At 34.4% G+C, this 17,942-nt stretch overlaps 2 long non-coding RNA genes across 5 annotated transcripts; both read right to left on the reverse strand.

Moving 5' to 3' along the window:
• Nucleotides 1-25: 25 nt before the first annotated feature.
• Nucleotides 26-3,676, reverse strand: LOC136807199 (uncharacterized). Of its 4 annotated transcripts, XR_010846655.1 has the most exons (8): nucleotides 3,554-3,676; nucleotides 3,172-3,216; nucleotides 3,005-3,067; nucleotides 2,268-2,766; nucleotides 1,657-1,732; nucleotides 1,183-1,254; nucleotides 791-871; nucleotides 26-545 (listed from the first exon to the last, which is right to left on the reverse strand). It is a non-coding gene; the product is annotated as an uncharacterized lncRNA (long non-coding RNA). The 4 variants fall into 4 exon arrangements; XR_010846657.1 differs by lacking the exon at nucleotides 3,172-3,216; XR_010846656.1 differs by lacking the exon at nucleotides 3,005-3,067.
• A 184-nt stretch (nucleotides 3,677-3,860) lies between these two features.
• Nucleotides 3,861-4,698, reverse strand: LOC136807208 (uncharacterized). The gene is made up of 3 exons (XR_010846659.1): nucleotides 4,586-4,698; nucleotides 4,112-4,183; nucleotides 3,861-3,927 (listed from the first exon to the last, which is right to left on the reverse strand). It is a non-coding gene; the product is annotated as an uncharacterized lncRNA (long non-coding RNA).
• Nucleotides 4,699-17,942: the final 13,244 nt, after the last annotated feature.

Genomic DNA, 17,942 nt, shown 5'->3' on the forward strand with positions numbered 1-17,942 from the left:
CAGTTGCAGTCTAAATTTCTAAAATCATGTTACCATTTAGAATATATATAATACTTTGACTTAATTTTTCAAGACAGGCAGATTGGTGATGTTAGTAACAGTTTGAGTGAAGCAAGAATGAGTAAAATTGTAAATGGGCCAAATGCATTACTGAGTATCAAAAATAACCTTAAAGGTATAGGCTACAGTATATTTCTTTATCATGTTACACGCTAATTTTATAAGAATAGCTTCTACAAGAACATAAGGGTTAAGATTGGCCAAATGTTAATTAAACTCTAGGAATACCCTCAGGGACACATTTATGGAACATAGAGTATATTCAATTTGTAACAAAAATGCCTGAGCTTTTGAATACGTTAAGCATAGTTCACCTTGGATTTTGTCAAATTCTTTAGAATACTTTATCCTAAATACTTTATCCTAAATCTATATTATTCTTATAAAAAAAGAGTGTATCAAGTCTCAGAATTCTTCTCCAGTAGCAGCCTTCGAATAGCCAACACCGGACAATTGCACTCTTTTGATATCGTGCGAACCATCAGCTAAATGTAAAAAGCATAATTCTCAGTGAAGTGGTAAACTGTTGTAGGGTATTTCAAAACATTTTTTCCCGAAGAATTTACTGGAATTTTCTTTAGGTAAAATCGACAATTTAAAAAATCTTTGGAGTTGTCTCGAAAACTTAATTTACAATTTCCTCATTATTTCTACAAAAAGTTTTCAGACCCAAACTATTTCTTGTAAGTTTTAAATAAAAGGTGAAGAAAAACTTGAAGTATTGCTTTACCTCTGGAAGGAAAAAATCTTCTAATAATTTGGCATCCGCATCGGGTAGCACTTCCTTTAATGAACCTTCTACATAGTCAATCTGAAAATACAAAGATACACAGCTATGATAAAGGTTCCAAGAGTTCGAAATCGAGTTAAAAGTACGAAAATTTAGAAATGAATCAAGCAAAGTGGATGTGATTAAACATAATCGAAATATTTCAGGGTTTCTCAGAACTTTTAGCAGGATTAAAAAACCTGAAGTAAAGAAAAACAATTATGTAGATTATAGAAAATTGAATGTAACTATTCTGTCTATTTTATTCGAAATCTTTCCAAAACATTCGATGTGCCTTGGAACAGTTTGTCAAGAAGCAAAAAAGCATTAAATAGTCTTTTCCTGATACTTACAATATATGGTTTAAACAATGGTAATATGCTCAAGGACAGGGACTCATGATATCCATCATTACGTTGCAATATCTAGAAATGGATTCAAAACATGCTTTTACTAAAGTCTTTCCAGATATAAGAATGGCTGTAACTATTGAATTTGTTTGAATGCGAATGCGATTTTGTGACCGTTAAAAAGGTATTTGCGAGTAGAATATTATCAAGTGAAATTTGTTTGAAATCTTCTACTATTGTGCTATTATCACCATTTTTATGAATTTTCAAACTTTGACCATTATCACTAACACCATTTTCAAAAAAACTTATTCAGTCAAAGATAATACAGCTCACAGTTGATCACTGGTTGACTCAGAAAAACGAAAGTCAACCAGCCAGATATCTAAAGCAACAACAATGATAATTCTCATTTCTTTCCTAGAAGTACAATATTCAATTTATATATTTATATTGAGACAGACTTTAGTAACTTACTATGTGTTTTATGCTTTCAAGGCGAGTTCTTAAATATCTCTTTTTAAACTCAGCGAGATCTTCCAACCAAGATAGCCTGTTTGAAATCAACACAAAACTTTCGTTATACAACTGCAGCAAATAAAATTTAAATTTTAGCTTTTTAAAATGATGACTTTTCAATTTTTCATTCTTAATAGTCTCCTAGCTTTAGGGCGATCCAATAAAAATTATCCTCTTCTACTTTGAGAGAGATTTTCATTTAACCCCTTGTAAACCCCCCCCTCCACCTTTCGGTACCAGGGCTTTTTTATCAGAAAAAAACGCGATGGTATACGCGATGGTATAGTCACACCAGAGACTTGATTTGAGTTTCCTTGCAGAAAAATTTTACAAATTTACCCTTATCGCTCTTGTAAAATCTTTTTCAGGAAATGCAGCTGTGAGATGAGACCTTAGGAAATCTTTCCCTCTCAGTCTAATGATAGCCCTTACTATGAGAGGAGATATCCCCGTTGTCAAATTTATAAATTTATAAGATTGACCATAAATAAACACGTATATGAAATTAAAATTATAATTAAAGTCTCAGGAACCTTTTCTTTTTAAAAGCCTCAGAGGTACACAATTACCGTTTATGCTCTACGATCAGAGGTGTGATTAAGTGACATCCACATGATCGGGGTTGTGACGTCCCAAGCTCCACACATTTACTATGAAAAGTCTTGAGGCACTTGTCACAAGTAAACGTTTGGGAGTATATCGGTTTAACTGGTTTCAGACAAAAGTCTTTGTAGCAGTCTAAAACAAACAATCAACAAATATAACGGACGAGGGATATCTTATCGGAAAGGGATCGGTTGTTCAGTAAAAAATATAGAGTGTCAAAGAAAAACTGTGACAAGCAAATATATACCTTTTATCAAAAAGTATGGAAAAACTTCGTAGATTGAACCACGAAATAAATTTTTTCAATTTTTAAGAAAGTTCTTTAGTTAGATCTATCGTATTAACCTTTTGGTAATTTACCCTAATGAATTATCGAAATGTGCGGTGAAAGTTTGTTTACTTGTTTTGTTTTAGTGTGAAAGCTATTTTCTTCAGCTTTCTTTTCTTCTTTTCTCTTTTTTGCTAAAATAGGATTCAAATATTGTTTTGATTACAGTTTGTCAACGAGAAGTTACAAAATGTAAATCTGTTACTTGCCAGCTTTGATAATCTACTTCCCATCCTATTAACGTTTCCAGAGCAAGTACAAATTATCTCTACAAATTATAGAAATTATTTTGAATTTCTGTCACTATAACAAGGAATTTATTCTTATTCCAGTGAATTGCTGATAACATTTTCTGCGATAAATCATATTTACTTATTTCAGTCGAATGGTGATTTATTCCAGTTTTCCTTTTTGTTTTTCTTTCTTTTTTAGTAGCTGGAATATAATTATTACAAGAAATGGATTAACTCAAGGATTCTAAAAGGATTACATTACATTATATGAAAGCTTAAAGATTTTAAAGAGAAAACCACTCATACCACAAATATTTGTTTTTCTTGAAACTTTCTTCACTTCCAACTTATCTGTTTAGTAGAAATATTGTAATATTACAAGGGAGTCGTTTCTTTTCTCCTATCCTGAATTTGATGATTACTATTTTGCTATGAAAAAACTTTTTATTTTGCCAAAATTTTAAAGAAAATATAAAATGGCAATAAAGAATTTTACATATGCAGAGTTTCCCAAATAAAGCGGTCAGAATTCTTTTCCAGCCAATATTTTCAAAAGCGGTCAGAATTCTACCATGCATAGCAATCCTCATAAGCCATTTTCATAACTCTACTTCTAAATATAGAAAAGGTAAAAAAGCACCAGAATTCAATGGAAAGAAAAATAACCAAGAGTGATCAAATACAATACCTGTGAATGTACAATATTCCTTTAGAATCGTCAGCACTCGTTCGTCATTTAGAAAATTTACCATTGACTGATTATTACCTTTGAAATGAAAAATGGATTCTTGGCTCAAATAAAACAATTATAATCATATTTTTGCCCCCCCCCCCCCAATCTGCCGTCAGGTTTTAACTTTAAGTTGTAGAATAATTTTGTTGATTTCTTTTATGAAACGCCGGATAATTGACAAAGGCAAAATTTTACGACACGGTCCACAAACCATTTAAGCAAGTCGGCAAAAAGTTAAGAGTTTGAATCCTACCACTATAGGGTATTTTTTCCTCATAAATTGCAACAAATCCAACTGTAGTTTTGCAATAAACATTCCATTCATGAGCCTGACGAAAATAGTTAACATAAATTTAAATTAAAGAAGGTTAGGAAAATTTCTCCACAACCACACGAGTACTTTTTTTCTGAGTAAGAAAATTCGGTAAGTAACACAAATTTTTAAAATAAATGAAACTATGCCTTCTAAAAAACTTCTGAGTAGTGAGTCACTGAAGCTGTCGTCATTTTTACCTTCGTTTTTACTTGTTCTATGTAATCTCGGTTTCTGCGATTACGATCCTTTTTGGATTCAATCAATTTTACCTGAAAAGAATAAAATGGCCAATTTACGGAACACTACAATTTTTGGATATTTTCTTTCTTTTTGGCTGAAAACCAGTGAAAACTGCTAATTTTAAGATAAGGGGCGCCAAAATTAGAAATCACAGACGCCTTTTGGTGCCCCTTGTCTTTCAGCGTCCCTAAAAAATCGGCCGCTGTCCAGTAAATACAATCCAAATTCGTTAATTGGCATGAAATATATTTGCTGAGATTCTATTTTAAATTATTTAAAACACAACACTGCAATTCAAGGCAGTGAAATAGGAAAACAGTAATAGAACCATAAAAAATACTCTAACAATCTTGTAAGAATCCAAAATCAGCCTGAAATTTCTGATGAAACAAAAATAATTTAGTTAAACTTCAATATAATTACGGACTTACAGTTTTATTCCAATCAAGCCCATTGCTTCCTCTACGTTTGGTTGACATGATCTATCAATTCCTAATATTTAACCTTTATGTATGTTTCCTTTAACAAGAAAAGAGAAATGAAACCGATCAACGTTACAAAATATAACCAAATACCTTATGACTGACTCCTTTTAGAAGGTAAAAAAGATTAATCAGCAAGAATATCTAATTATTATGATTGTGTCAGAACGTGCCATCACGGTACGATTTTAAAAGATTGAAAACGAAATTAATATGACTTAATTAAATATGATGTATAAACTTTCTGATTTGTATGTATTTTGTGGTCATTAAAGAAAAGAAGTACTTGATTTTCGACAAATCATTGATTGATTATTGACTATCAATTGGTTGAATGTTGACTATCGAATGGTTGCTTTTGATTAAAAGGACACACTAAGTAGCTATAGTTAGTTAAATTTAAGTGAATAAAAATCAAGGTATGCAAAGCATCGCATAATTTTTCATTTCTTTGTTAATGTTATACTGCGAAATAATAAACACTGATGAAGCATTGACGATTACCATTTTCCCAACTTTTTAAAAATGTCGAAAATGATTTGACTTACCAGTTGTTTGGTTTTGATATTTTTAAGTTTCTTCCTACGCTGGGCATAGATTTTTCCTAATAATTTTTGCTTGATTGTTGGATAAATTTGGTGAAAACATAATGTTGAATTAGAAAAGAATACTATTTGAGCAGGCTTTCAAAGTAAATCAGGTCATTACATGGTGTCCTTAGCTATTATATAGAAAATTATTTTGGTAATAAAGATATGGTTAAGGAATAAATCATTCTCTAAATTTTCATCAGTGCGAATAAGTAATAAGGCAAATAGTTCGATATTATATTGTTGTGTTGAAGTAAACAAGTTTTTACATTGCTGTGATTACGTGAATAACATAAAAATGGTTGTTTTGTTTAGTGTGATTAATTTTTTTGGTGGTAATTGTGTTGGTAAACTATCGGGGACATGTCTAACTATATGCACGTGCATCCCTAAACAGTAAAAGAATAATGAAAGTAAACTAGAAAGGCACGGCTTACAAAGGATTCCTTGTCCTTTATTTGCCTCCTATTTCACTATGAATTAAGTCACACCGTTGCTCAGTACTCATTTTACTTTTTTGTTTCTTAGCCTGTAGGTCTACGTCAGCTTTACTGCCAATATAATATAGAATTTTATACAGTGTATAATTTTGTTTATAGAACCTGAGCTGCTTTACTAAAAGGATTCAGTGTTTTCCAAGAAATTAAGTCGAGGAATCCGAAAAGGTCCTATCTGAAAAATCTGAAAGTGAATGACCACTTAAATCTTCTTTTATTTTCGATCAAATTATTTACAATAAGGGATTCTTTCACTCCTATATTTCCTCCTGGTTAAGGGTGACATAATCAAACAGGGTAGCTGCACAGTGTGTTATTGTTTGATAACATTTTCTGGTCAATTCAAAAAGTATGATCAAAACAACCTGACTTACAAAATTGTAATTTCAAAAAAACCTAATAAAAGTAATGTCATGCATAAATCAATTGCATAATGATTTCTCTGATATTGCCTTTTAGCAACTTCTGAGTGGTAACTTCACCAAAATCATTTGTGTGATTTGAAAATAGTTGACCAAGAGAACAATCATTATTTCATGGAACTTGGTTAAATACACATTCTGTTTAATTGATATTTTACAGCTTTTGATGGTCTGGGATTAGGAGCTGATGATCATTACCCAGAGCGTATAAAAGTTACCTCAAACATAGGTAAATAATCCTTATATATATGTAAGGAAAACTAGACTCAAACCTTGAAAAATCATAAACATTTCCAAACCATTTTTACTTTCTAACTGACAAACCATTTATTATACTTCCCAACAGTTTCAACAAGATACTACCTTCTGAAGCTGTCTTTGAATGTAAATAAGAGATATACTTTTCTATTTCTATTTGGTTGAGTTGCAGGAGGCTTTAAGGCCTATTTTCGCAACTATAGACACTTTCAATGAGCGCCCGTCAGCACCTTGGACTGACTACCCAATTCCCCTCACATGGCATGGGTTAACCCGGGGGAAGGTTCATTCACTTGCCAAGTAAACCCCAGCGAGTGGGAATCGAACCTCAGTCGCCTGTGTAACAACCAAGGTCAATGACCACTATACCACAGCTCCTTAAACAAGAGAAGGAAAGGAAAATTGTATCCAAGTTAATAATTCCTATTGTATGTATCCAATTATATGAATTAAATTGGTTGCTGCCATTTGTTTTAGTAACAGCCAAGAAGATGATGTGCACCAAAAATAAATTTTAAAAAAATGATCAAAATCAAATGCCGGATGTGGGACGGATTGATGAACGACAAACAACTATGATTATGCATTTAAGTCCAATCAAGGCCATCCAATTAATCAATTTTAAAAAAGAGGGAAAAACTTTTGATTCATCTGAAAAAAGCATTTGTATTGTATCTATATTGACCATTTTAATGGACCTTTTCTAGCATCATGGTGTTGGCTGGATTACATAAATTTCAGGATTTAGTCAAATGTTTTCCTTTTTTTTTCCTTTTTGGTTTAGTTACAGGAGGCTATTCAGCCTATTCTTGTAACTGTGTTAACACGATTAAGCATCCTGTCAGCAACCCTGGACTGACTACTCAATTGCCCTCACATGGCATGGGTTGACCTGGCTGAAGGTTCGTTCATATGCCGTTATGAGTGGGAATCAAACTTTGGTCTCCCGTACAGGAATCAAGGTTGATGAGCACTGTACCCCGGCGCCTTTTTAATAAGATAGGACAAAGGTTGTCAATATAAACATCAATTAAAGTTTATCAGAATTATAAATTGCTAATTACATCACATAGTAGTTGGTATATTTCACATTCATGAATCAGAATTTTTTGTTGTACTGTTGTCAAAAAAAGTAACCAGGCAATGTCAATGAAACTGTATACCATTAACTAATAGAACTTTATGGAATGTAATTGAAAGATACCATGAAAGTGGGTAACTTGCATCATTGGAGGCTAACATGCATAGCCCTCAAATGACTGACCAATCAAAGCAGCAAAATTTCAAAACAAATGAATTACGCAGCTCAGCTCGCAGCTCTACTCTACCATTTTTGTTTTGATTTAACTTTGTATTTTAAGGACCAGCCAGGTCATTTGAGGGCTATGCATGTTAGCCTCCACTGATGCAAGTTACCCGACTTCACAGTAGGTGTTCATTTCAATCTAGCTAACTGTATTTTTATACAACTTTAGGCCTGTAGGTAGGCCCATTTTCGCCACATAATTACCAAACCAAATTGAAGAGTAATTGAACCAAGAAATTCTGGTAAAGTTCCATTGGGCTGTTGCAGAAAAAAAGCATATTATCCCCTAGTGGATGACACAAATTTTAAAAATCACATTTGTTAAGTAACTTCAGCCAACTTTTAAGCAAAAGATATCAGAATTCCATAAATTTCACCCAATTTTGTGGCCGAAGTATCGGAATTCCATGAATTTTTAGGAATTTTTGGGATTTTACAACAGAAATTCTGCAACTTTTTCTAAACTTTTTGCTAAGGAAATTCCATGCCCACTAGAGGATAATAAACTAAAACTGGAACAGCACATTACTCTTCGATAGTAATCTGATAACAGTTCGATTGGTTCGATATTTATTCAATCAGATTCAATCGCAGTTCGATGTGCTTGATTTTGATCACCTGAAATCCAGATTATATGATTGTTTTCTGCCCTACATGTTGAAGCATGAGGCTTTCAGCGGCACCTCTGATCACGCAATCACATCAATTACAATTAATTTTTAATATCCTAACTGTAATACAACTTAATCGAATTAATCAAGAGGTTTTTGCGGTAAAGTTCGATAGGTTCCATCCGTCGTTCCCAAGCGTCGTTCCCAAGCGTTCAAAAGAATTTGATGGTCTAATTACAAAAATCAGTTCAATAAGGTTCAAATGACATCACCTGGAAGTAAATAAAGGTGAACAATATAAAATACAGTCAATATTCCAACCCCACCCTGGCCGATCAAACCACTCAGACATCTGATGCTGACCAATCAATATTGCATCATTCAGAAATGAAATTTAATTACAACTAAAATATGTTCAAGTGAAATCACAGCAGAGCATTTGAAAGAGCAGTGATGTGACTTGACTAGTGATTCAACTGGTGCCATTTTTTTATTCATTTAACAAGGAGGTTAGACATCACACCTGACACTCTGGCTATCAAAATGCAAAAACAATTGTCTAAATTTCATGTTTCATTAAAATCAATCCTTTTATTTTAGGTGGGGAACATTAGAAAGTACGACTCTGCCGACGCACCCAATAGTCGGGTGCTCGAAGTAAGAAACTTTTACACCCAACAGTTGGGTGTTCATTGTCGGGTGGTTAATATTGGACGCTTTAATAGCACCCAACAAATGGCCAGACAATCTCAATCGAACGGAATCGACGATCGAACCAGTCGAACCAAATGGAACGCAATCGACCGATTGAAATTCGATTGTCGAACGCAATCGAATCTCAATCGAATATTACCGCAATTTTCAGATTAGATTGATATTGGATTGCGTTCGATTGATGTTCGATTGCGTTCGATTGAGATCGTCTAGAGTTGATAGTCTATTTTATGCTGCCATCTTTGTTTTGACGGTTAGAAAGCAGTATGGTCCGATGAACAATACGCTTCCGAACCGGGCGACGTTTCCCGACAACAACAATCGAACCAGTCGAACAACAATCGAACCAATAGAATATTATCCATAATTTTGACGTTCGATTGAGATTTGATTGCGTTCGACAATCGAATTTCAATCGGTCAATTGCGTTCCATTTGGTTCGACTGGTTCGATCGTCGATGCCGTTCGATTCGATTGAGATCGTCTGGAAATGGACGGCGACGTGGACAACACGGGCAAACTACTGTATAAAAGTATAGCAGGTGGATGGAAAACAGCAAAAGTTTCTGTCAAACGCCTATGGAGCGATGTCGGGTGTTTTTGAAAATTTAGAAATTCTAGCACCCCACAAAACACCGACAGCAGCACCCGACTGTCGGGTGTGCGTCGGCAGACCAGAATGTCGTTAGAAATTCAACATTCAGGTGGGAATTTCTCGAGAGTGGACCTGAATTTTTAGGTGGGACCTTGATAACCAATCCCCCATTGCACACTATGGCCCCTTACAGACAATCAAAGATTTACAGATAGCTGCTTTGACTAGTAATTTTCATTCTAAAAGAAGAAATTTTTAAACAGAAAGAAACGTACCTTCCAGTCGGGTTCAACTGATCTTGTTAAGGGCATTTGTATTGGATATTAGTACTGTGAGTGCCGACTGAGCAGTCTGGTTTGTTCACGGGATATGCGGAACGACAAGGACACACCTATTTAAATCTGATTGGCTATTTCTCCGAGTGCGGAATAGATCATTTCTCTAACTGTTGGTCTATGAATTTGGGCGATCGCTTTACCGCCTTGGCGGAATAAACACACGACCATAATAAGTAAATTCAACAGGGCAGCGGAGTAGCAATTAGTTTCAACTGGGAGTCCTCTCTTCTGTGCCAAGCACTGGCAGTGTTAAATTAGAAATGACGGGAACCAAACAATCTTTTGCGATTTGCCTTATCAAACACGTCCAAGTCCAAAAAAGCACAATTCAATTGCAATTGCATCCAGTCTTTATCAAATTTAGACAGTAGCTGTATTTTTGTAAACTTTATCAAATTCCAATAACATTATAACACTGTAACGTGCTAAAGCACTGGGCTCAACTTCAGTGTACGTGTGAAAGTGGAAGGCCCAATTGTAAACACTTTTTTAAAACAGGGTGATGGGCTCTCATGATAATAGAAGACCGTTGCAAACCCAGGGTGATAGGCGCTCGTGATTAAGGTAGGTCCAATTATTGTAAACCCAGGGTGACGGTTACTCGGGATAAGAGAAACTTCGTTGTAAACCCAGGGTGATAAGCGCTCGAGATTAAGGAAGGTCAAATTGTAAACCCAGGGTAATTTTTTTATTTTTTTATTTTTTTATTTATTCTTTATTTAAAGTTGGGTAAAAACCTGCTAGAAAATACAAAAGTAAATTCTAATTAAGTCCAACTGTCGTAAAAATATTATATAAAAGCTATTAAAATAAAATCCTAAGAAAAAGAAAACGAAAAACTATTTACAATTTTTGCATGTGCATTTGGAAAGTATATCGCTTTCGTTTAGAGCTTTAAGAAAAGTGTTAAGATCATCGTTTGATTTAACGGAAGATGGTAGTTTATTCCAAGAAGATACAGCTCTAAAGTCAAACGTATTGATTCCAAAAGCACTGTTATATTTTTTATATGATGGCAAGATTAGAGTATGACCGGAACGAAGTGTATAACGAGATTGCAAGGTTGTGAATATACCATGCATAATACGCAGCCCAAGGCCATGCGTAGATTTAAAAACTTCAGTTGTGAGGAGTTTAAGATTTTGTGCATGAATATCTACAGAGTTGCAATCAGTTAATAAGGTACCATAGTTCGAGATTGATTAATTTTTCAGAGCACAAAGTGCTCTGTGATGGCATTTCTCAATCAGGCTATTTCCCCCCTTTCCACAGAACATCCAAACAAGTGGGCAATAATTAAAGGGTGAAAGAATATAAGAGTTAACGAGAAGTTTTGCTTTGTCTTCCGATAAGAAATTCTTACCCTTCTTATGCCCGGAGTTTTTGGTTTGATTTTTTTACATAACTCGGTGATATGAGGAATGAATGACAGTCTGCTGTCAATTTTTATGCCCAAAAGCTTAACAACATCAACACTTTTGATGTTATTTTTTTCTATCGGAAGAGAAAGATTTTTGTTGAAGGTGCCGGGATATATTAGTTGAAATTTTGAGGGGTTTGCAACCATTGAGTTATGCTTAAACCAATCAAGAACTATGCGTAGTTGACGCAAAAGTTTTAGATTGGCATCGTCTATGCTGGGGCCAGACGATGATAAAGTATTATAATATAAAATAAGTCATTAATGAAAATATTAAACAACAAAGGACCTAGAATAGAGCCTTGAGGTACCCCAAGCAGGATATCAAGCCATGAGCTTAGATGTGACGCTATACGAACTCTATGCTTTCGATTGCTGAGATAACCGTGCATTAGTCTAACAGCACTCTCACTGAGTCCGTAAGCAGAGAGTTTTGCAAGAAGTAGATTATGAGGCAAGCAATCAAAGGCTTTCGACAAGTCAATCAAGACCGCTCCCACTTTTAAATTGTTTGCTATAGCACTTTGCCATTGTCTGATCATATTTAAAATGGCATGTTGAGTGCTGTGGCCTTTTCTGAAACCACAAAGAAGTTTAGAAAATTGAGGCTCGAAATGAACGTTGAGTTGATTTACAATCAAGCGTTCAAATATTTTTGATACAACTGGGAGTAAACTTATTGGTCTATAATTGGCTTTATCCGTCAAACAGCCTTTTTTAAAACTAGGAATAATGTCAGCAAGCTTAAGTCGATCAGGAAAAGTTCCAGATTCCACGCAATTGTTAAAGCACGTGGACAAGAATGGTACACAGGTATTTGCAGCAATCTTAAGCATACGAGTCGGTATTGTCCTGCTTACAGATTTAGAATTGTTTAAGCTCAAAATGACCTTGAGAACTTCAGTCTCTTCAACCTTAGTGAAATCAAAATTTTTATAATCTCTATATTTGATAATTTTCGGAGATAATTTCGTGGACTTGGTCTTAAGCACTGCATAAATTAGCCGATGGAAATCACTAAGCCCCATTTCTACCGTGCCTCAATTTTTAGAAAGATTTTTGGAATTTGTTAGGATTAGATCTATACACGTTCCTTTTTCAGATTTAAAACAGGTTTTTGTTTTGATGACATTCGACATGTCATTCAGTTCAAGGAAACGTGCCATTTTAGGATCGGTAGGTTAGAGGTTAAAATCTCCAATGACTATGATGTTATTATAGTCTACTTCATAGAAGTGTATAGCGTTAGACAAAGTATCAAAAAATATCCTTCCTAAGCCTAAGTTCTACTGGGAGAATATGTAAAGCAGGGTCTAAATTGAATTTTGTCAAGTGACGTGTAGGAATGTCACTTTTCACATAAGTCAGAAGTCCCCCACTGTTCGATGTACAGTCTAGACGAAAAGGGGGGAAATGATAGCCCTGTATTTTAAAATCAGCGCAAGGAAAAGATTCATCGAGTTTCGATTCTGCTATAGTAATAATATCAAATGTTTTGTCAATGAACGTTCGAAGATTGGAGATTTTGTTTCTAATAGAATTAATGTTCAAATATGAAATTATAATATTACTCGGATTTCTAGTTCTCAAATTTTGTACAGATTTCAAACCATATACATCAAAACCATGAACAGGAGGTTCAAAATTTCCAACAAGCATTTAGCATTTCCATTCCGGTCAACCTCTAATTCTCAAACAATATTCAGCCACAAAGGTTTTCAAATTTTGTGCAAACTGCAAATTCCAGTTCCATTCAAATGAAGTTTCTTTTTCGACAGCATTTTACGGGAGATGTTTTCATGGCCAATTAAGTATAAATTATATTTCTCAGCAAAGCTTTCTAAAATATCATTCACATTTTTAACTTTTTTTGACATCCCCGGTTTATCGTCACGATTTACAACTTCGAATCTTTTCCAAATTTGCTTCTGTATCGCATCCAGAAGTAATATCATTTGTTCCCACGTGTAAAATAAGATGATTTGGTTGCTTTTTTATCAAAACGAGTCGAAGGTAACTAATCATATCTTGCGATGGTTACTCGGGATAAGATGTAAGCCCAGAGTGATGGATACTCAGGATAAGGTAGCTAAATTGCAAACGCGGGGTGAAAAAAAACTTCTTTGATGGGCACTCAGGAAAGGGAAGGTTCAATTATAAAACCCAGAGCGATGAGTACTCAGAAGGATTAGAGAAAGCTCAGTCGTAGGTAAATTTAGAATAAAGAATTTTTTCCGTGTGTAGAGCAACCTTTTATTTGGCACCTAGATAAATTGACGTCAAATATTTTTCAACATGATTGAAAATTTCTATTTTTTTTTTTAGCATTTAAAAAATAATTTACCGTAAATTATTTTGACTTTTATGACGTTAAATAGGCGCAAAATCCGGGTAAATGGGGTAACTCCCCGAAAAAAAGCGAAATTAAAAAAATTGAAAAAACTTCCTCTATATTTTAACATAAGGAGGGCGTGTGCCAAATTTCAGCTCCTTAAACCAATTATTCCGCTCTCTACGCTGCCCCAAAGTTTGTGGACAAACAAACTCACAAACTCTCAAACAAACATTCTGAGATTCTAGCTCAACTGAAGTTGAGAACCATCAATCCCCCCTAGAGGCAAACAAGAAAAATATGTTTTTATTGCAAAAACTAATAAAATCTAAGAAAAGTTTGAAAATCTCTCATGGATCAAAACACTACACTCAACATAATCTCAGCAAAAGCTGAAACATCATCACAACCCATATACCGTATACTGTATATCTTTTTTAAAAGCAGCAAGAAAAAGATATAAAAAGTATCAGAAAGTTCAACATAAACAAAGACTTGAGCAAACGGCTTTAAACCTTCAAAAGATGTAGAAAAAGAATCCCCTTGATGAAAATCATCTGTTTGATTTGCCGAGTTAAAAAAATAAATGACAAAAACTGAAGCTTGCAACATATTTACACTGGAAATACTTTGGTACAACACTGACTTATCACATCTGACTTATCGCTTGAGCCGCCATCTTGAAACACCACATTATGATCTGTAAAAACAACGCACGCTAAAAGTACGCAAAAAGTTAACCGAATTTTACCTATTTGAATGCTCAGCTTAGGCTGACCAATTATGAGAGCGTAAAGCTGGGTGTCCACTGGAAAAAATAAGTTCATCGCGAATTTGTTTGTTGCTACAAATATATCCAGATGTCTGGAATTAAATACCTATTGTTTTATTTGCAATAGGGCGAAAAAAAATAAGCGATAAAAAATGAAAACGTTTCATTCTACATCGCTTATTATTTTTTACTTCGTCTTAAAAAAGAACATAGATTTACAGAATATTGCACTTAAACACAAGCAGTCCTCCCTAGGGGAAGCAAACATAGTTGAACAGAGACTAATAGCGTGGTCGACTAAAGTTTAAGCAAACTGGGGAGGCCATTTGAGAATATTTTGATTTTAGCGCCCTCTATGAAAGGTATACTGTATATCTTTTTTAAAATTAGGCGAGCGAAGCGAGCATAAAGATTTTGGGGTATTCTTCTCTTTTTGGCCGAAAACTGGCTTATCTAAGGGATAAAAGAGCAAAGGGGTGCCGAAATCAGTGGCAACTTTTTGCGCCCTTTGTATCTCGGCGCCCCCAAAAATAGCGGCCACTGGGGGGAAGCACTGCCCTCTGCCACCACGCTACTAGCAGAGATATGGCATATCAATGATCATACCAGTTCTTCGAAAAACTTAGACCTTTCTCCTATATCCAAATCTAAACTCAAAGATCATATTCGTAGTTACATTTTAACAGCCATGGCAGAAAAGTGAATCAATTATTTTTATCTTCATAAACACAATTATAGATTTGTGAAAACTAGCTAAAATCAATGCGATTACCCCTCTGATATGACGCGCCATATGTTGCAAATTTCATAATGTCGCGAAGCCGGATTTTTCATTGAAATGTGATGTAACAAAGTGGAAAAATGAAAAAAAAAAAACAGGAAAAAATTGCGATCTAAAAAGTGGGAAAAGTGCGTTAAAAGTGAAAAGGCGCGATGTTAAAAGTAAAAAAAGCGCGATGTTAAAACTTCAAAAAGGCGCGATGTTAAAAAAGTAAAAAAGTGCAATGTTAAAGTTTAAAAAGCGCGATGTTGGAAAAGTTGAGAAAGTGCAATGTTGGAAAAGGTATTGAAAATTAGTGCAATGTTGCGAAATTTGCGATGATGCTGGCATGTATGTGGTGGGAATCCCATATGGTGATGGTGTCCAGTGTCGTTTTCACTTTTCATACAGTCAGGTAAACAACAAAAGATTACCTTGGAATGAACTTTTTTCCTGAAGTAAAAGGTATACTCAGCTATTCACTGCTTTATTTAGATGTTAGATATACTGTAGCAGCTAGAGCTTTTCTTTCTGGCAGTTGTTCCAACGTTTGTTCCAATCCGATTGTCAATTTTTGCTTGAAAAATCTTAGGAAATTTTCCTAATAAAATGGGGGGTTTGATATTTTAGTGGGGATCAAGTAAAAATAGGGGGATAACAACTTATGGTTCGAAATTTATCTATCATATTTTTATTACATTGATTTAGATACTCTCCCACTCGATACAATCGATAACTTATTCCAATCGATGACCAATCGATAAACAATCAATGAATTGGATATTGATCGGTTCCGATAATCGATAGGTAATCGAGCCTTCTTTGAAACGAAATCCTTTGCAGTCTCCACTTCCCGCGCGTAAAAAGCTTTCTGATTTATGTAATCAATCAATTCATTCAATATTGTGAGATCGGGTAACATGCATAGCCCTCAAATGATTGACCTGGCTTGTCATTGGAATACAAATAAATTAAATCAAAACAAAAATGGCAGAGTAGAGCTGAGAGTGGAGCTGCGTAGTTCATTTGTTTTGAAATTTTTCTTCTTTGATTGTTCAGTAATTTGATGGCTATCCAAGTTACCCTCCATTGATGCAAGTTACCCGACTTAACGGTAGGTAATAAATAGGTAATTGATCATCAAGGGGTTAATCGATAATCAATCAATTCAATTGATGACTAATTGATCAATCGATAATTAATCGAGCACCCCTCAAAATTCTGATTATCGATTATCTATCGATTATCAGAAACAATCGATATCCAATCCGATAAAATCATTCAATTAGATATAGCCTGGGTATCCAGACTCAAAATTTCAGAAAAAAAAACTCTTACCTCAACATACAAAGTTTCTAAAATTTTAGAGTCTTGTGCAACTAAAAAAGTCTGATACAGTTTTGAATGACACAGTCTGTGAGTGAACCCTTGTTGACAGAATCTCAAAACTTTGGAAACCCAGGCAGAGACACATAAATACTTACCATAAAACCTCTTTTACAAACTCAATAAACTTTCAAAACTACTTTAAACTATATCCAAACGTCAGCCACATTCATAAAGGCTCCTTTCCATCAGCCATTTTGTTTAGAAATGAACCTGTGTTTTCATTTTTTGCCATGTCAGCTTTTTCCATAAATTATGCACGCGCATCGAGAAATATCGAAAACCCCGCAAAAATTCCGCTCAGTGACTGGCACGTACTGACCAATTAGATACACTCGCATATGCAGGGACAAATATCCCTGCAGAGGAGTTAGTTGGGCCAGACCGTAAACCAGAGACAAGATTATAAAAAACTAGACGGTGAAATAGTTTACGGTGTGGATATCCAGGCTAAATTAGATATCGATCAATAATCAGTAGCTAATCGATATTCAAAATCTTTTGGTCCTCAATCAGCTATCGATTGCTATCTATCCAATGGATATGATCGATTAAAAATCTGTCATCAATACTACTAAGTTAATTGATCTTTATCGAATGTTCAACAATAGATAAATGATATTAATCGATGGCCAATCGATACTAATCGATATTCACAATTTTTTTACCTCGATTAACTATCGATCATCGACTTTAGAATTTCGCCGTTCAATTGAGGTTGATTGCGTTTGACAATCAAATTTAAATTGGTTGATTGTTGTCGATCTGGTTGGATTGGTCTAATCGTAAATCCTGTCTTGATTGAGATTGTCTGGATATGAGGTGCTCACTTATCATGTTTTTTTGGGAGAATTTTTCAATTTTGGGTGGATAATTAAATATGGTATAGTAGCTGCTAAACCTGCTCTATTTTGTCTTTTTTTGGAAAGTTTTCATGAGTTCTAAGGGTTATTGTGGCAAAATAATTAATTTTGGCGAGAACTTTTATCGTCACTCTTGGCGAGTGAGAGCAAATTATTTAATTTTGGCAAGAACTAATTTTGGCATAATAAGCTCACTTAATTTAAATCAAAACTGAAATTTTGGCAGTTATTGGTGATTCTTTAACTATTAAAGATGTGTAGAAGTCTAACCAAGACCATCTGTACCATTTTAGCTGAACTTCATTTCTTTTTACACTTTGTGATAGACTAGATAAAGATATGATCCAAATTTAAGAATGAATTTTTCAATGAATAACGAAGGTATAGATCAACTTTTTAATCAGCTAAGAAAGCTTGTTGATGAAAGTCGAAGAAGATTTGA

This window comes from Clytia hemisphaerica, unplaced genomic scaffold (assembly GCF_902728285.1).
Source record: "Clytia hemisphaerica strain Z4C2 unplaced genomic scaffold, Clytia hemisphaerica genome assembly, whole genome shotgun sequence".
Lineage (NCBI taxonomy): Eukaryota > Metazoa > Cnidaria > Hydrozoa > Leptothecata > Clytiidae > Clytia > Clytia hemisphaerica.